The 8,661-nt window shown below is 53.3% G+C and overlaps 1 long non-coding RNA gene across 1 annotated transcript; it reads right to left on the minus strand.

Annotated features, from left to right (window-relative positions):
• Positions 1–3,361: 3,361 nt before the first annotated feature.
• LOC122463992 lies at positions 3,362–6,236 on the minus strand. Its single transcript, XR_006287799.1, has 3 exons — positions 6,224–6,236; positions 5,499–5,502; positions 3,362–3,523 (listed from the first exon to the last, which is right to left on the minus strand). It is a non-coding gene; the product is annotated as an uncharacterized LOC122463992 (long non-coding RNA).
• Between the last annotated feature and the right edge of the window lie 2,425 nt (positions 6,237–8,661).

The raw sequence follows: 8,661 nt of genomic DNA on the forward strand, positions 1-8,661 counted from the left end.
ATGTAGGGAATCCCTGGCCACTGCCTTCCCTTCTTCCACCACAGCAACAATCTCCTGCCTGGACTCTTGGGGAAGCGAGTCTTTACATTTCAACATGGAGTGAAAGTCGCACTGCTGGGCAGATATCTGTTGGCTGGAGCTGTGGAGCTATAGACCATTGGTAGAATACATTTTCCTACCAAAAAGGTCTTGCTTTTTTTGAGTCTTCTGAGACTTGGAGGTTGTCCCCTACAACCCCGGTCTTTCCCTCTCATTGGCTGCCGAGGCCACCAAGGATCCAGGAGAGGGATGGGAGTATAAGTTCTCCTACCCTTTGGTGAAGACAGAGTACTTCCTATCTGCCTTCTTTGATGTGGGGGGCAGTGAGGAAGGGGTCTGCCACAGGGTTTTAACTGGACCCATGATGGCCTCATTGAGAGGCAGAGCTACCTTCGACAGGGCCACTGCAGCCCAGATGTTGACCAGGCTATTGGAAGACTTTTTAACTACCTCCACTTCCAGTCCTAAGTTTGAGGCCACCTTCTGGAGACGTGAAGTGTCCTGGGGCGGCAAAACACCCATCCCTGCCTCCTCTGGGGCGGACGAGGAGGCAGCCTGCACCAGCATGGGACCTTCCTCCTCTCCTTCTGCACCAACCGGATCCCGTAGCTCCAGGTTCTGAGAGTCTGTGCCTGGCTCAATATCGTAGTCGGGATCAGCTGCTGTTTGGTGTGACAGAGGAATCCTTCTCTCAGACACCACTAAGTAGGAGCGCTTAGACAGAGGGGCCAAGCAGCGGAGGAAAACCCCAGGAGTTTCAAAAAGGCCATTGTATCTGCATGGGCCATTGCTCACTGGGCCAGGCGATCAGACGAATCCCCACCCCGGGATCCACCATTGCATAGGGCTGGTTGATAGGGTACTGGTACCAGTCCCTCGGCTGGGTGCAAGATTCAAACTCCAACTTGGATGATGAGTCATCTTGTGGGAACCGTCAGCTCCAAGAGATGGTGCCGAGGATCCAGGGATCGGTGCCGAGACGGGGAAGCCCGCTTCGATATATGTAGAGTCGGTTTCCCTCTAGACAGTGCCAAGGGGCCTGGTACAAACCGGGACCTCAGGGCAACATGCTCCCTTCTGATTGCCCCCACTGCTGTTATACTGCCGGCAACGGTGGTACTGAAAGTGCCAGAAAGTCCCTGGCCACCACAAATGCCTCCGGGATGGACGGTACCGCAACCCTGCTGTGCCTCACTGCCCCTCTGGTGCCGGCGGCTGGCCGGGTACTGGACTCCACAGAGCCTGTGAACAGGGCGGAGTCGATGGTATCGCCTGCGGAGCAGGGGCAGAGGAGTGGCCAGATGCAGGTCGCACTCCCCTGCACTCCCCATGATTGTCCTTTCTTAGAGATGGGGAACCTCTCAGACAGCTGCTGCTTATGCTTCTTTCCTGGCCCTGGGCATGGGGAACGGTGCTGAGAGTCCCGTACAGACTCTCTCTGCAGCAGCTCTTCGTACCAGCACTGAGGTACACGGTGCCAAGTTTGACTGGCTCGGCTCTGACGAAGGTCTGAGTGCGGCTTCCCTCAGGAGGGACTTCAGCCTGGCCTCCCTGTCCTGTTTCAGATGTGCACTGAACCGGTGGCAGAGCTGACCACGATCCGCAAGAGGAGTCTCATCCACACACTTTAGACAGCTGGAGTGCCGGTCGCTCAAAGGCATGGGCTTGTGGAGGAGGCCCCGGGTTTGAAGCCCGGAGATAGAGACATGCCCAGTTCCAGGAGCAGAGGAAACTCTGCTACGAGAGTCCAACTAACTATTTACACCAATCAACCAAAGTCAAAAGGTGAGAAAACAACGGAGGGAAAAAGTGATGGAGTAACAACGAGAGAACCACTGAGAACATGGAGCAGTGCGGGGCGGCTGGTCACAGGACACATAGAGATCCCAAGCCAGGCGCCCGAGAGGAGTGGGGTGGGTCAGGCCTCCCCACCCATCCCTCTTCTCCTCTGTGCTGCACTCCACAGGGATGAGCAGGGTGGGGGCACCGATGGGGTCTCAGAGGAACCAGACCCCAAATTCCCCCATGTGTGTGTTGGGGGCAGACGCAGCTAGAGAGGGGAACACTGTTAGTGGCCAAGATGCGGGACTCAGGACAGTCTCCGGCGAGCTGGCAGCCCCAGGACTGCGAGGGGGAGGGGGTAAATGGCGGGAGGAGGGCAGGAGGGGGCAGTCAGGACAGTGATTGGGGAGGGGCTGGCAGGGACAGAACAGCAGCTCCCCAGCCCAGGCTTAGGGGCAGGTGAGCGGAGCCCCTCTCTCAGCACTGGGGAGGCCAGTGTCCCTGTGAGCAGGTCAGGCTGCACAAACTCAGCAGCAGGGGACCAAGGGGCGAGACTAGTCAGGAGAGGGTTAAACTAGCTACAGAAGGGGCACACTGGGGGGCAGACACTTGGCAACCCTCCGCCCTGTCGCTTAGTCCCGGGGCAGGGCCACCGGGAACCCAGGTGTCCAGGATAGGATGGGAATTAGTTCTCATTGCTGCTGTCTCAGTGCTGGGAGCCAGGAGGGATTCGGGGGGGTGGGGGGAGTGGGAGGGAAGGGTAACACGACGGGCTGGGGACACAGCACAATCCGGGGGCCTGACCAGGTGGCTACAGCCTTGCACATCAGGGACCGAGCAGGAAGAACGGTTCTTTATACATCTATCGATAGGGTGCAGGGGAACCTGCCTGACCCTGGGGGCTCCAACCGGGGGACACGGGCTGGGGTTTGTGCTGCCAGGAGTAAGGAAGCCCGGGAGTCTCTGCACGTTGCAGGGGCTGATTCTCTCACTAACTCTCTAGCCCAAGTCAATGTCAGACCCTCACTCTGCGGAGTGAAGAGGAATCTGACCTTAGATAAACTCACCTGGGAAATAAGACAAAGCGAACAATGAAGGAGGCTCACAGGTGAGCAGCTTCTCCCCAGGGCTGGGTGAATGCAGAGCTGCCTGCTCTTGTGACTTTACCGTGCGTCTCTTGATAGCGGGGGGTTTATTAAAACCCCAGTTCCTGCACTCATGGGATTAGGGGAGAGTCTCAGCTCTCTTTTCTTACAGCACTAACTTCTAGTCCTTCTAGGAGCAGGGAAAACCCCAGAAATGTGTCCCCGAAAGGCTCAAACCAGAGGGCAAATAAAAATAAGCTCCACTATTATCCCCAAAATACTCACAACATTTAAGCCAAACTCAGTATTTTGGGGGCCTGACTCATGATGTCTGAACACTTGGGACTGTCGATATTGGGATTCCCCATCACTCGGTGTCTGGGAAATGAGACAAGACGTCTCAGAGCCCTCCCCGCTCTAGATCTAGGGTCTTTGGGACCTTCTGGGACCTCTGCTGCTCTGCCTGGGAAATGACCACACACGGGGGGCAGGGGGTCCCCCGAAGGGCAGCAGAGGCAGCTGCAAGTGAGATTGGTAGCAGAAATCTGGGGTGTTTGGGGAGGGAACAGCATGAGAGTCCCATTTTGGAGGGTGTCAAAAATGTCTTTTGCATGGATCTAAGTCCTGGGCCCCCCCCCCCCCCCGGTGTCCCTCTGTCCCCCACATTTACACTGACTCCTGTGAGAAAATGCCCCTGCGGGCCCCTCTGTCCCCTCCCCCCGCTCACACTGACACCACCATCCCCCGCTTTGTCCCGCACTCACCCTCGGTCCGATTGTAGAGCTGAGCCAGGGTGTTCAGACTCGCGTTGACCCAGGCCTCCCAGCGCCGTGACCAAAGGAGCCGAAAGTCCCAGAACTCCGGACCCTCGTTCTGCGCCATCCACGCTGTGCGAGGCTCCACGCTCTGCATCCCGCTGGCGTAGACGAAGATGGCCTGATCGTCCACGTACCCAACACGGCTGAACCAGGGCAGCCCCGGGCCGGGCTCGGACACCACCGTGTTCAATACGCGCCTGGTGTGCAGGCCTGAGGGAGGGAGATTGGGGGCAGGGAGGTCAGACCCAACCAGACCCTGCCAGGGAGCCCCTGGCGATACACGAGAGGCAGGAGTGCTCCTGTGGGAGGGAGACCTGCGGAATGGCCCACAGAACAGCCTGACCGGGGAGAAAGGGTGGTTGGAGTAGGAGGAGAAGTGGGACAAGGATGGCCGGGGTGTGTGTGTGGGGGGGAGCTGGAGTGTGTGAGGAGTAGGGGAGCAGACAGGGAGAGTGTATTGGGGGCATGGGGGGCTGAAGGGGAGTGTGAAGAAGGAAAGGGGGCTCAGGAGGAAGGGCAGAGCTGGAGGGGGATGTGAGGAGCAGGAGGGGGATGTTATGGGGGAGGGTGGGGCAGGAGAAGGGCTAGGGCTATAGGAGATGCAGGAGCTGAAGCTGGAGGTACAAGGGGGGGGCAGGGGGAATGTGTCCAAGGTGCAGGTGGGAGACAGGGCCCCAGCTGTGCACACAATTTACCATACATTTATTCAGAATATAAGAACAGCCATACTGGGTCAGACCAAAGGTCCATCCAGCCCAGTATCCTGTCTGCCGACAGTGGCCAATGCCAGGTGCCCCAGAGGGAGTGAACCTAACAGGTAATGATCAAGTGATCTCTCTCCTGCTATCCATCTCCACCCTCTGACAAACAGAGGCCAGGGACACCATTCCTTACCCATCCTGGCTAATAGCCATTAATGGACCTGTCCTCCATGAACTTATCTAGTTCTTTTTTTAACCCTGTTATACTCTTGGCCTTCACATCATCCTCTGGCATGGAGTTCCACAGGTTGACTGTGCGTTGTGTGAAGAAATACTTCCTTTTGTTTGTATTACACCTGCTGCCTATTAATTTCATCTGGTGATCCCTAATTCTTGTGTTATGTGAAGGGGGTAAATAACACTTCCGGATTCACTTTCTCCACACCAGTCATGACTTTATGGACCTCGATCATAGCCCCCTTAGTCGTCTCTTTTCCAAGCTGAAAAGTTCCAGTCTTATTTATCTCTCCTCCTATGGAAGCTGTTCTATACCCAATATCACATTTGTCGCCTTTTTCTGATGGGGTGACCACATCTGCACACTGTATCCACGATGTGGGCATCCCATGGATTTATATGGAGGCAATCAGATTTTTTTTATGATCTATCCCTTTCCAAATGATTCCCAACATTCTGTTCGCTTTTTTGACTGCTGCTGCACATTGAGTGGATGTTTTCAGAGAACTATCCACAGTCACTCCAAGATCTCTTTCTTGAGTGGCAACAGCTAATTTAGACCCCATCATTTGATATGTATAGTTCGGATTATGTTTTCCAATGTGCATTACTTTGCATTTATCCACATTGAATTTCACCTGCCATTTTCATAGAATCATAGAATATCAGGGTTGGAAGGGATCTCAGGAGGTCATCTACTCCAACCCCCTGCTCAAAGCAGGACCGATCCCCATCTAAATCATCCCAGCCAGGGCTTTGTCAAGGCTGGCCTTAAAAACCTCTAAGGATGGAGATTCCAGCACCTCCCTAGGTAACCCATTCCAGTGTTTCACCACCCTCCTCGTGAAAAAGTTTTTCCTAATATCCAACCGAAACCTCCCTCACTGCAACTTGAGACCATTACTCCTCGTTCTGTCATCTGCTACCACTGAGAACAGTCTAGATCCTTCCTCTTTGGAACCCCCTTTCAGGTCGTTGAAAGCAGCTATCAAATCCCCCCTCACTCTTCTCTTCTGCAGACTAAACAATCCCAGTTCCCTCAGCCTCTCCTCATAAGTCATGTGTTCCAGTCCCCTAATCATTTTTGTTGCCCTCCACTCGATGCTTTCCAGTTTTTCCACATCCTTCTTGTAGCGTGGCACCCAAAACTGGACACAGTATTCCAGATGAGGCCTCACCAATGTCGAATAGAGGGGAACGATCACGTCCCTCGATCTGCTGGCAATGCCCCTACTTATACAGCCCAAAATGCCATTGGCCTTCTTGGCAACAAGGGCACACTGTTGACTCATATCCAGCTTCTCATCCACTGTAACCCCTAGGTCCTTTTCTGCAGAACTGCTGCCTAGCCATTCGGTCTCTAATCTATAGCAGTGCATGGGATTCTTCCATCCTAAGTGCAGGACTCTGCACTTGTCCTTGTTGAACCTCATCAGATTTGTTTTGGCCCAATCCTCTAAGTTGTCTAGGGCCCTCTGGATCCTATCCCTACTCTCCAGGGTATCTACCTCTCCTCCCAGTTTAGTGTCGTCTGCAAACTTGCTGAGGGTGCAATCCACACCATCCTCCAGATCATTTATGAAGATATTGAACAAAACCGGCCCCAGGACCGACCCTTGGGGCACTCTGCTTGATACCGGCTGCCAACGAGACATGGAGCCATTGATCACTACCCGTTGACCCCGATGATCTAGCCAACTTTCTATCCACCTTATAGTCCATTCATCCAGCCCATACTTCTTTAACTTGCTGGCAAGAATACTGTGGGAGACCGTGTCAAAAGCTTTGCTAAAGTCAAGGAACAACACATCCACTGCTTTCCCTTCATCCACAGAACCAGTTATCTTGTCACAGAAGGCAATTAGATTAGTCAGGCATGACTTGTCCTTGGTGAATCCATGCTGACTGTTCCTGATCACTTTCTAAGTGCTTCAGAATTGATTCCTTGAGGACCTGCTGCATGATTTTTCCAGGGACTGAGGTGAGGCTGCCTGGCCTGTAGTTCCCAGGATCCTCCTTCTTCCCTTTTTTAAAGATGGGCACTACATTAGCCTTTTTCCAGTCGTCCGGGACTTCCCCCAATTGCCAGGAGTTTTCAAAGATAACGGCCAATGGCTCTGCAATCACATACGCCAACTCCTTTCGCACTCTCGGATGCAACGCATCCGGCCCCATGGACTTGTGCACGTCCAGCTTTTCTAAATAGTCCCGAACCACTTCTTTCTTCACAGAGGGCTGGTCACCTCCTCCCCATGCTGTGCTGCCCAGTGCAATAGTCTGGGAGCTGACCTTGTTCGTGAAGACAGAGGCAAAAAAATCATTGAGTACATTAGCTTTTTCCACATCCTCTGTCACTAGATTGCCTCCCTCATTCAGTAAGGGGCCCACACTTTCCTTGGCTTTCTTCTTGTTGCTAACATACCTGAAGAAACCCTTCTTGTTACTCTTAACATCCCTCGCTAGCTGCAACTCCAGGTGTGATTTAGCCTTCCTGATTTCATTCCTACATGCCCGAGCAATATTTATATACTCATCCCTGGTCATTTGTCCAATCTTCCACTTCTTGAAGCCTCTTTTGTGTGTTTAAGATCATCAAGGATTTCACTGTTAAGCCAAGCTGGTCGCCTGCCATATTTACTATTCTTTCTACACATCGGGATGGTTTGTCCCTGTACCCTCAATAAGGATTCTTTATAATACAGCCAGCTCTCCTGTACTCCTTTCCCCCTCATGTTATTCTCCCAGGGGATCCTGCCCATCAGTTCCCAGAGGGAGTCAAAGTCTGCTTTTCTGAAGTCCAGGGTCTGTATTCTGCTGCTTCCTTTCTTCCTTGTGTCAGGATCCTGAACTTGACCATCTCATGGTTGCTGCCTCCCAGGTTCCCATCCACTTTTGCTTCCCCTACTAATTCTTCCCGGTTTGTGAGCAGCAGGTCAAGAAGAGCTCTGTCCCTAGTTGGTTCCTCCAGCACTTGCACCAAGAAATTGTCCCCTACAGTTTCCAAAACCTTCCTGGATTGTCTGTGCACCGCTGTATTGCTCTCCCAGCAGATATCAGACATACATGAACCTGAATTCTCTCTCAGTCCTCAAGGAGACACCTCAGGAAGGAGACTCCCTACAGCAAAGACCCGGGGTCTCTGAGATCCCCCTGCCCTGCAGCCTGTCCTCCCTGGCCGTTGTCGTGGACTCTCTGTGAGGTCACCAGCTCCCAACCGCCTTTGACCAATCAGCTGAGTGCTGCAAAAGGCCCTTGTGATGTCACTGCCACCCCCACCCCTGCCCTGCAGGGCTCATGTCCTGCCCCGAGCCGGCTCCTCTGCGTGTTTGAGCTGCTCCCCCTGGGTCACCCCCACACACTCAGTGGTCGTGCAAGGGTTCACGCAGGCCACACGTGGAACCATCAGAGGATGCTCAATGTGCCGCACTCGGTTTTGCAGAGATTTGGAGACTTGAAGGCCAGAAGAGACTGTTAGATCATCTCATCTGGCCCCCCTACACATCACAGGCCTCCTGCATGGCGCAGTAGCGAGTTTTGGACCAAAGCAGACTCCAGAAAGGCATCTCATCACGGGATGGAGGAAGCACCACTTCCCTTGGGAGTCTGGAGGAAATTGATGCTGTGGGGGGCAGGGAATTGACGCGAAGGCCACACTTGTGAGTCTGTATCATAACACACATGCACAACAGCACTGCGCGAAGTATGTACACGTCACCTTAACTCTGATGTTTCCTAACGTTTAAAGGCCTGGTCTCCAGGGTGTTCTTTGTGCTTATAGATCGATTTTGGGGAGAGATGCAATCATTTAGTTCAGAGTGGGAGCCGTGTTAGTCTGTATCAGCAAAAAAACAAAAACAAAACGAGGAGTAGTTCTGGCACCTTAGAGACTAACTATGTATTTGGGCACATTTGATGGTGTGGCTGACGTGATTAGGTCCTAGGATGGTGTCCCTAGAATAGATATGTGGACAGAGTTGGCAATGGGTTTGTTGCAAGGAT

This window comes from Chelonia mydas, unplaced genomic scaffold (genome assembly GCF_015237465.2).
Source record: "Chelonia mydas isolate rCheMyd1 unplaced genomic scaffold, rCheMyd1.pri.v2 scaffold_72_arrow_ctg1, whole genome shotgun sequence".
Lineage (NCBI taxonomy): Eukaryota > Metazoa > Chordata > Testudines > Cheloniidae > Chelonia > Chelonia mydas.